Raw genomic sequence first — 10,268 nt, forward strand, 5'->3', positions numbered from 1 at the left:
TATTTAACTCAATATCTCAGGGTAAATTAAACTCCAACACAGTTAAAAGTATTTCAATTCATTGTGTTGTACAAACAAGAGCAGCATGACTTGATCTCTTTTCAGTCTTGCATGGTGTGTTACTCTGTCCTTTGATTACTGGTTGTAGTTTTTAAGTTGCAATTTTTACTAGTGGTGGGCATATGAACATTGTTTATCGATATCATGAACATCTAACACAGCTTGGTTGCAAAAACATGCCTGTATGTTTATTTACACAAAGTAATTCAAACAAAAACAACAAACCTAACACCTACCTGCAGTTCTATCTAAAGTTTTTAACTATCACCGGACAGCTAAGCTGTTTACCGGTACCCAAAGCACATCTTATTCACACAAGTATATTACACAGTACCTTTTTCAGGTCTGAACACACAAGTCTGACCACACAGGTCTGCCCACACAAGTCTGCCCACACAAGTCTCTTAGGTCTAAACAACTGCAGCCACAAAACACACATTTTCCCAATCTGCTGGGTCTCTGCCTTGTCACAATATATAGACGTTAACAGATATTTACATAAGAAAAGCAGTAACTTACTTTAACTTAGTGGTGCTTTGCTTCACAATATCCATGGAGAAAAACAAGGTATTGTGACATTGTTTTACTATTCCATCATCAGCCACCTCAAAATCGAAATATTTCTGTTCTTCACTGCGCACAGACTTTCTAACCAATCCGGAAATTATTGAATCTTTAGCTTCTGCGTGTAAATGCTGACTCGATACACCTCTAAAAGTATTAAGTACAGTGTAATGCCGCATTTTGCATTATTTTGAGATGCATTTTGATGTATTAAAAGTACATCTCATTTATAATACCAAAAGTTCACATTTTAGAAATACATTAATAGGGTAAGTAATCACACAAACAAAATGAAATGAACCGCTGATGCATGAGCATATCTCAAAATGCAGCATGCAAATAGTGTTTGGTACTTAAACCGCAATCAATGGAATAAAATGGTTAAATAATAGTTAGTGTGTGGTATTACGAGACTGACAATGATTGGTATGTAGAGGGTTTGTTTGTCTTAATATAAAATAAACTTGCTTATGCTGCATTTGTATTTTTAGCAGGATTAGCAATAAAAAGTGTCTCTGTGAGCATACGTCACATTATTTTTTAATCCCACGATATTACTACTGTATATGGAAATCGTTCGATATCGATATTATATCAAGATATTGATATTGGTGCCCATCAATAATTTTGTTAATGTTTATAACAAAGTAAAACAACTACCAAAACAATTACCCTGCAATTAAACGCAGCTGATGTCAGCACAAGTTTCGATAAACCAAGTCACTGGTTTCGTAGTATGAAAGTTGTTTTTCCTTGGAATGTTCCAGTCAAAGTTGCTTTCAACTTTATTCAAATTGCCATTTATCAGGAGGCCCTTCCAGTGCAGCAGTAACGGACTTGATAATTGTTCAAGAGATAGAGTTGACAGAGATTTCAGGAACAAGATGCAGTTTTTTAAGCAGAGAGCATTTTTTTATAAGTGAGAGAGTACAAGTTAATCCTGGGAAAGAAGGCAAAATATCCAACACATCCAATCACACGAGAGATAACTGCTATCCAATCAACAGCATAGTTTTTGTCACAATGTCACTCATAACAGGTTAATTCTCAAGACATTTTTAGACAAGTTTTATTTATAAACTAAAGCTAATAAACTTTCAAAGACATATAACTCTCAGTAAATACTTTATTATTTATTAAGAACGTTAAGTTTTTGTGAAGAAATTCCCTATCTTCACATACTAAATATCCTACAGTTCAACACAATTACCATCCTCCACTAGAGAGCACTGTATCTGAATGTCTTTTAATAGAATTGTAAATTACCCTTTTGATGTGTGATGTCTGCTTATGTCTGCTAATAAGCAGTATAATTGTTACAATTTACATATTAATGGCCCATTTATTATCAAGGGTGGCTACAGAAATAATTATAGGGGGTTGCATAGCCTGTAGGGAGTGGAGCTAAGGAGAACATGTTGGGTTAACCCTTTGAATAGTATAAACGTACCGGTACGTTCTACAACTTTAAACTTGAATTACTGAGACTACAAAACCCCTGATCACATGATATTGTAACATTATGTTTATGTAACACCTTTTATTGGTCCCTTGCACCCTCTGCCAGATATTGATATTATATATATTCCAGTCATAATAATGTCAACTGTGTTTGTAAACCGGTGAAAATCACTCAGTGTGAAAGAAGTATTAGTAATAATATTGAATTTATATTTCGGTTTAAATTAAAAAACATACAATTCTTCCACTGAAGCGGATGTCAGCGAGTGTGTCAGTGAAGACATAGCCGAAGAATATTTACCATCAACATCAAGTGACATCATAGAGGCTGCGCCAAGCTTTGTGCACTGATCCATGCTTTAAGGCGTATCATACGATGAAGCATTAGACACTCTCACTCCCTCCGCCCCCAAAACCTGAATACCCGGATATGATTTATTCATGTCTCTCTCTCTTGGTCTCTCTCTAGTTCAGCCCTTTTTTTTTGTTAGGATGTGTTGTTGTGGTTGTTCCACCCCGTTGTTTATTGTTTATTGCCTACATGTTATTTTTTTGTCAAAACCTTTCATTCCGACTAAATAAAAAAATATATTGGTTTATTGGTTTTATTTATTTACTGTAAAAATGATTTGTCTTTATTTCATCAGTATTCATTACATACATACAAACATATAGCTTTCAGCTGGTTTGTACTCTGTACTTGTAATAATCAACTGTAGGACTGGTTGTGCATTTTAGAACTCACTATTCAAAGGTTTAATGAGTTCGGACAACCCAGAGCAGCTGTTGTAGAGACTGTTGTCTCTGAAGTCATTCTCATGACTGAGTTATAATATAAATGCATATGTTTCTAGCTGATCCTGTGTATCGTGTTCTATTCTAGTGCATGTTTCATATGACAAAGAACCTTAATCAACCACGTAAAGGTATGACACACAAGGTGGACACAAATAATAAGAACAGCATTTGTTTTACAAGTGAATTAATTATATTACCTTATTAAACCAAAATTAAACAAAGAACAAAACACATTTGTTGTGTAGAGCTGCCTTCATGCTGTCCCTTTGGAAGAAATAAGCTGTCCAAAGTTCTTTGTATTTTCAATCGTGATGCAATATACTGCTACTGCTGTCACTTAAACAAAAATTTCAAAAGTATTACTAGAATTGCTTTGCATGATCTGCCTGCATGAAAAGCGTGCCACTGTTACACAACATAAAATAAAAAGTGTTTCACTTAGGTAAGTACAATGCATTACACACAAATCTGATTAGGTACTTATTTAAAGAAAATATAAATGAATATATAAAAAAACATCAGAACACAAGCCTCATAAAATGAAACTGATAAAAGTAAGCTGATTTAAACTAATTATTAGCGTGTCTGGTTTATTTATTTATAGACATCCCGAAGACGTTACTCTCTGGGCGCCGCTTGCTGAATTTGAACTTGAGTTTTTCACACCGGAACCATCGTTAACAGTGATCTCTCGTTGGTTAAGAGTGAGGTTGAAGTTAGAACATTAACAATAGTTACAAATTACAAGAGAGATAAAAACAATAAAGCTGTGTGCAATGACAGTGCAGATTAGGCAAAAACTAGTTGATTATACAATTGTCACCTTGATTGTGCTTACACAATCTGTGCAACGGGCTAAAAAAAGTGGGGGGGGCAGAACCACCCCTGTTCATTATCTCTTGCAGTCTGCAGAGCCATCTGTTTTAATTAAAATCAGATCCTGTGTTTACCAAAGTATAAACAATTGCTTGTTTGAAGCTTGGTTGTTTATAGTCCGTGGAGACAGCATGTATGCTAGTGGTGCTTTTGTTTTGGTCTGTAATCCTTTCTGAGAAAATAAAGTACAGTTGTTTTATATAAATCCCAATTGTATGGACTTGTATATTTTTAAACATATTATACATTGTTATTTCCTCCACAACATTAATGTAACCAGGAATGGTTAGAATCTACAAGATTGTATGTCTCCTGTATTCCCACCAGTTATTAATATAATTCAGTACTCAGTATTGTAACTATAAAATATATTTCAATTTGCATCAAATCAATGGTTTTGCTAGAGTATCATGTGCACACGTAAAGCAACACATGTTTTTTCTACCTATCTTCTATCTTGTATGTATATTTATACTATCTTCTATCTTGTATGTATATTTGTACTATCTTCTATCTTGCATGTATACTTGTACTATCTTCCATCCTGTATTGCTCCATGATACTTTTTTCTCCCACAGATGCCATTGTCATTACCCTTTTTTTTATACAGAATTACATTTTTTATTCAGCTAAACATTAAGATGCAATTCAGCATTTGTTTGTGGCCCCCACTGCAACCTATAGTGATACAACTAGGAGGTGCCAGCTTCAGACAATGTGTTCTTTGGTTGGGCTGGAACCTCAATTATATCTTGATAAGATGCAAATCTGTTTCATGAGTGTTCGCTTGTGTTGCTTAAGCTCAAGTCATTCACAAGCTGCAAACACCAAAAAATTCTCTAGCTGACAGTACCGTGGGTTCATTAGACTTTTACACAGTCAGTACTATGGGCCTGGATTGAGTTGATTTCAAGCTGCCCTCTCACCCAGGCATCTCCAGCTATTAGATAAACCACAGTAGCATTGCTGACGACTATTTCATGTTAACTGATACAGCAATAACTAGTGTTGACATGTGCTCTGAAACTCCATAGCCCGACAAAGACAATGTGTAGGAGTTGAATATGATTTGGCTGTGGTTCTGCATACCAAGCATGGTCTGGCAATTAACTAACAATGGTTAATTAATCAACGCTAGTTTATCTATGAAAAAGCTAGGTGTAACCTGGTTAAAATGTGATACAGATATCCAGGTCATATTGTTGTGTAGTGTGTGGTTAATTGCAAAACTAAACTCAGAAAACTAATGGTGGCTCACCTGATAGAAACACAGCAGCATGGTGTGCAGCGTGAGTCATACAGCGTGAGTTCATACACGGCTGGCCTTTGTCCTCCAGAGGTCAGTAGCTTGCTGACATCCGCTCTTAAATTCCTGGGTGTTAAAGGAAGCTGGATTAGTCGTGGAATCAGAAGACACCCACTGAACTTTCAGTTCTCCTGAGCTGTATAGGGAATTGCTGTGATGAGGGGAAAATATTTATAATTGTGGAGTTAATGTTCCTTTTCATAAGTTGTGTATATATCTAGGAAAGTGCTTCTTCAGTGGAGATAAAACTTGGTCTGGACATTCTTGCGCGTTACTTAGAGAATCAGTCGGGTTATAAGGAGGTATCTGTCCATCTTCCTGTACTTTGTCACACTTTCTTCCATGCTAGAGAGCTCTAATTTTGTACCTGACTGTGATGAATGTCACTGAGATGTCATGTGATTTAAAGAGCCCAGGGACTGCACGGATCGAGGGGCTATTATGTGGGAACTCAAGTACTTCAGAAAATGAAAAAGTATCACAAGAATGCAAACAACGTCCCTGTTATTGTGGTGATGTGTTAGTTGTGTCTTTTGTAAGAATCTCCTCAGGCTAAGCATCCAAATCTACTCTGCGTTTCTTCTCTGCCTGCTAAGCAACCCTACAGACTCACTAATGCCAGGTGGTGAAATAAATAACAGAATGCGTTAGAAAAAACTTCATATATGTGTTTACATTCATTTTTTTGTCCTTTATTTGTCATATGTACAGTTCTAAAGTTTCACTCCTGTTTTACTCTTTCATGGATATTTATTTCAAAAAACTATTTCAGCAGGTGCCCTTTGAGTTATTATCACTTTAACAAGAGGCACCTGACATTGAAAGGATAGTAATGCCTTATTGTGCACGCTTGTCTTATAGTTAAACTTCTTAAAGAAAATAACAAAAAAACACAATGCAGTGTGAAAAAGCTTACATTGATAACTTTTAGAGGGGTTACATTTTTTCATTTTTTCAAATAACAGTGAAACTGTGAGCTAAAGGAACTCATTTCTGGATATGTTAGTTACTGTAAAAGAAAATTGTTGTTTGTCTTGGCTATTTTCTTGCTTTACTTTGTAAAAGTGTTCAGGTCTGAAAAACAGTAATTAATATCATTACTACACTACTACTACAACTAATAATAATATATGTACCTTATTGCTTCATATGCTCTGACTTGTATAAACACTATAAAAATCAATTGGGCCATTGCGCTGTATTGAGTAATTTACTGTGGGCCTTTTTACTATTAGTGGTTTAATAATCAATATTTTCTTTATCTTGGCAACTGTCAATGTAATGTAAGATTCACTGGCTGTGGTGCCGCAATGCAGAACACTGGGGTGTACATGACGTGCAATATAAGGATTATGAATAAGATTGCGGGATGAGATTGCAGGTCTAGTCTTTCAATATATTTCATTGTCCTCAAATCACATGTAATGTACACCCCAGAGTTATTTATTCCTATTCAATCATTTAAACCTCAGCTACAGAAAACAAACTATCAAAATACACACACATCTCATCTTGTTGCCGTGGAAGATTGACTAAGACATCTTAGCAGTCAAATGCAAATAATAACCTAGTGTCCGTCCACTAAACCAATTTTCGACATGCAGTAGAAGGATCCTGGGTTTCCCATTAAAATACCTTGTAATGCATAGGCTAGATATAAATATTAAATGGGTTGAAATATCTTGTAATGCATAGTTTAGATATACATATTAAATGGTTCTGCTGTGAGCAAATGTGGTCGTTTTCTATAATATAAAAACTGTAAATGTCTGTTGCTGTAAAGTTAAATATGGCAGATTCCCTTTTACTTATTTTACAGTGAACTTTATAAGAATCACTGATATAAGAATTAAGCGCATATAGTGATCTAAACCACTGGGACCAAATCATTCTTTTACCAACCAATGTAAAATCATCTGCTTATAAGAATCAAGCAATCCGTTTATAGAATCATTTCAGGGCAAATTGACTACATGTAATACGGTACTTGATCAAGCGCAATGACGAGTACAGCCAATAAAGTTGTTTTTGAATTTGAATTTGATCACATCTCATGTGATTAGACACGTGTGCAGCATGTATCATGCAGTGATGCAGGAAACACTGCATTTTTTGTAATCAAAAGTGACTGCACCACCATTGTGCAGGTATGTTTTTTTGTGTTCTCTGTTAGTGAAAATGTGTTTCAATAAAGTGAATACACATTGATTGAATGCATGCTGAGTACAGCAGTGTTATTGTGTGATATGCATGTAGAGGGAGTGGGATTGCAGTGCGGCGCGGTGAGGAGGAGGCGGGGATTGCAGCACTTTGCATCTCTGCTTAATGAAAAACTGTGAGATTTGCATCACAACAGAAAATAAGCCAGATGCTTAAATGCAGTGGTAATCCTGACAGTAACATACTGTACTGTAATGTCATTTTAATTCAAAGACCATTAGACTTACCACTGCACGGCAGTTAAACAAGACACCCTCACAAGATGATTGCTTCTCAAGTATACTGTAGTAAAACAGATTTCTGCAGCTTTGAGTAAACATAATAGTGACCATATAACAAGCTGCGTACCCACGAGAACGTGTTTTGATGTATTGTCCTCAGTGATTGAGCACCATCGACATTTGTATACTGTATTTAAACTGCTGACGCACGGAGGCGCTTTTGCTAATTGTAATGTGACATGGTCAAGGGCAGTGTGAATCAGGCTGGAGTCTTGATTTACAGCTTAAAACCGATGTTGGTTTTATTTTTGTTACAGTGCAGTGGGAAAACAACTGCTATTAAAACAAATTAAATAAATCTAGCTTTCAGTTGGAGTACTAACTGCACATGCCTTGTGTGGTCGCTGTGCACACATACGGGAACTCATGACATCTAGTGGTCAAACTATTACACTGCAGGGAACAAAGCTTTCATTATCAACTAACATTGATTATGCAGCACTTCACCACAGTAATCATATTGGTCCATTTTTAGGAATCAATCACTTATGTGAATCAAATCATACGGGACGGATGTGATTCTTCTAAACGGAGTGCACTGCTGCTGAACCTGTTTCAGGAGCTGTCAGAGGCTGCAGAGGCTTTTCTGCAGCATGAGCTCTGAGTCCCCTCTATTACAGGTGAGTGACATCATTGTGAGTCTTCTGCAAAGCATTCTTATCAAATATGCCATACTGTATGAAAAGGCAGTACAAATAGAACCAATTCTGCACAATTTTAAGCCTGTCACATTACTAACTGCTGTTGTCTTCCCTACAATTTCAGTAGCTTATTAAAATCCCACAAATGTATTCTCTTACCTGTTATTGTCATATAAACTGTCTTTGTTATCCTTTTGTAGTCTAGTTATCCAGACTTTATAGTCACTAACTCCAGTAAAGCCAGTGTAACCTGCCACCACCACGCTGCGGATGAAATTCCTCAAAGAAACGTCTGCATCATAAATAATTAGAGGATAGATTATTAGAGGGTATTTAAAGCTGTATATGTAGTGAATGTGTAAGACTTTTCGAAGTAATTACAGTATCCGAACATATTTTGTTTCCAGGAATTCATTAGCCACAATGTTGGACCTCAGTTATCTAAGTGAAAAGGAGCATGGATAACTAATGGGTGTTCTGAACAGAGATGTATCACTGAAGGAGAAGGATACCAATAGAATAAGGTAAACGCATTAATTAAAAAATAAATAAAATGGAACATATTCTTAGATGAAAGAAATTAAGAGAGTTTTCCCTTCTGCGGTTTCCAAAAATCCTGTTCAAATAGCTTGGGGCAAGGGCATTTAGTTGTTAAAATCATATGGTTCAGAGGGGTTTAGTTGTTAAAATCATCTGGTTCAAAAGCATTTGGTTGTTAAAATTGTCTGGTTCAAGGGGTGTTTAGTTGTTCAAATTGACTGGTTCAAGGATGTTTATTGTTAAAATCATCTGGTTCAAGGATGTTTAGTTGTTAAAATCATCAGGTTCAAGGACATTTAGTTGTTAAATCCCCAGCCTATGGAAATCAATCCCAATCAGTATCAAAGCCAGCAGAACTGCATTTTGAGTAGATTTGAGACATACTGTATCTGTATGAATGCTCTGTTTCATAGCTGGAACTGATTCTAACCACATGCTCATTGATAATCTTTTACATGTTAACACTAGCATCGTCATAGCTGCTTTTGAACTGCTTTTGCAATTCAGATTTAAATATCTCTGCGTATTTGAATATCTTGTGCATATCCGTTCTTAAGTGTTACTAAATATTTGAATTAAATACCCATATGGTGTTTCAGCCGCAGAATCATAAAAATTTATGTTATAAGCATTTGCTTCTTCAACTGCCAGACCTTCAGTTTATGCTGCATATTGAAATCAATACAATATAGCTGAAAATTTAAGCTTTTTAATAAAATCTAAGTCATTGTGGAAGAATGTATTATATACTCCTGTCGAGTGCTGAAACACTAATGAAAGTCATTCTACACATCATATATTATTATTATTATTATTATTATTATTATTATTATTATTATTATTATTATTATTAGCAGTTGTCACAAAATGTACACATTGAATCACAGTATATAACTATGCTATTTTTTTCTCCTCTGCCTGTCCTCTGAAAGTTTGTAACTTTGTAATTTAATCTTGAGAACGTTACAAACCCAGGTTTTGTACAAGGAGTGCACCGGCAACACAATCATTCGGAGGGACATCATTTTGCAGCTAGCCCTGGAGCTTTTCTTGTAGATTATACTTAGAAAGCTGTAATAGAGCTCTGACCAGACAGGGAGAGCCTTTGAACTCTGTTTCACTGTGACAGAAATACAATAATTCTTGGTTGTAAATCTCCCTCCCTACCTGTGAGGGTACTAAGCAGTGAGAACAGTGTTCTTGTTCTTTGGATGGGTTGGTCTGACAGTTCTTTCCCAGGATCGGGAAGTAGGCCAGTCTGGAAGAAGACGAGACTCTGTTGCAAGAACTCATCAAAGGAGAGGTTGTTGTCAAGAAGTATACCAAGGTTTCATACTGTGGGGGAAGGCAGCAGCAGACAGTTTCTGAGGTTCAAGGCAGCTATATTGAGATTCTTAAGTTGAGTTTTAGATCCTACTAGAGGGAGTTCAGATGTGTTACTGTTCAGTTGAAGAAAATTGACAGAAATCCAGGCCTCAATGTCTTGAATGCAAGCAAAGAGCTGGACCATGGCAGAGGGGC

Source organism: Polyodon spathula, chromosome 20 (assembly GCF_017654505.1).
Source record: "Polyodon spathula isolate WHYD16114869_AA chromosome 20, ASM1765450v1, whole genome shotgun sequence".
NCBI classification, from domain to species: domain Eukaryota; kingdom Metazoa; phylum Chordata; class Actinopteri; order Acipenseriformes; family Polyodontidae; genus Polyodon; species Polyodon spathula.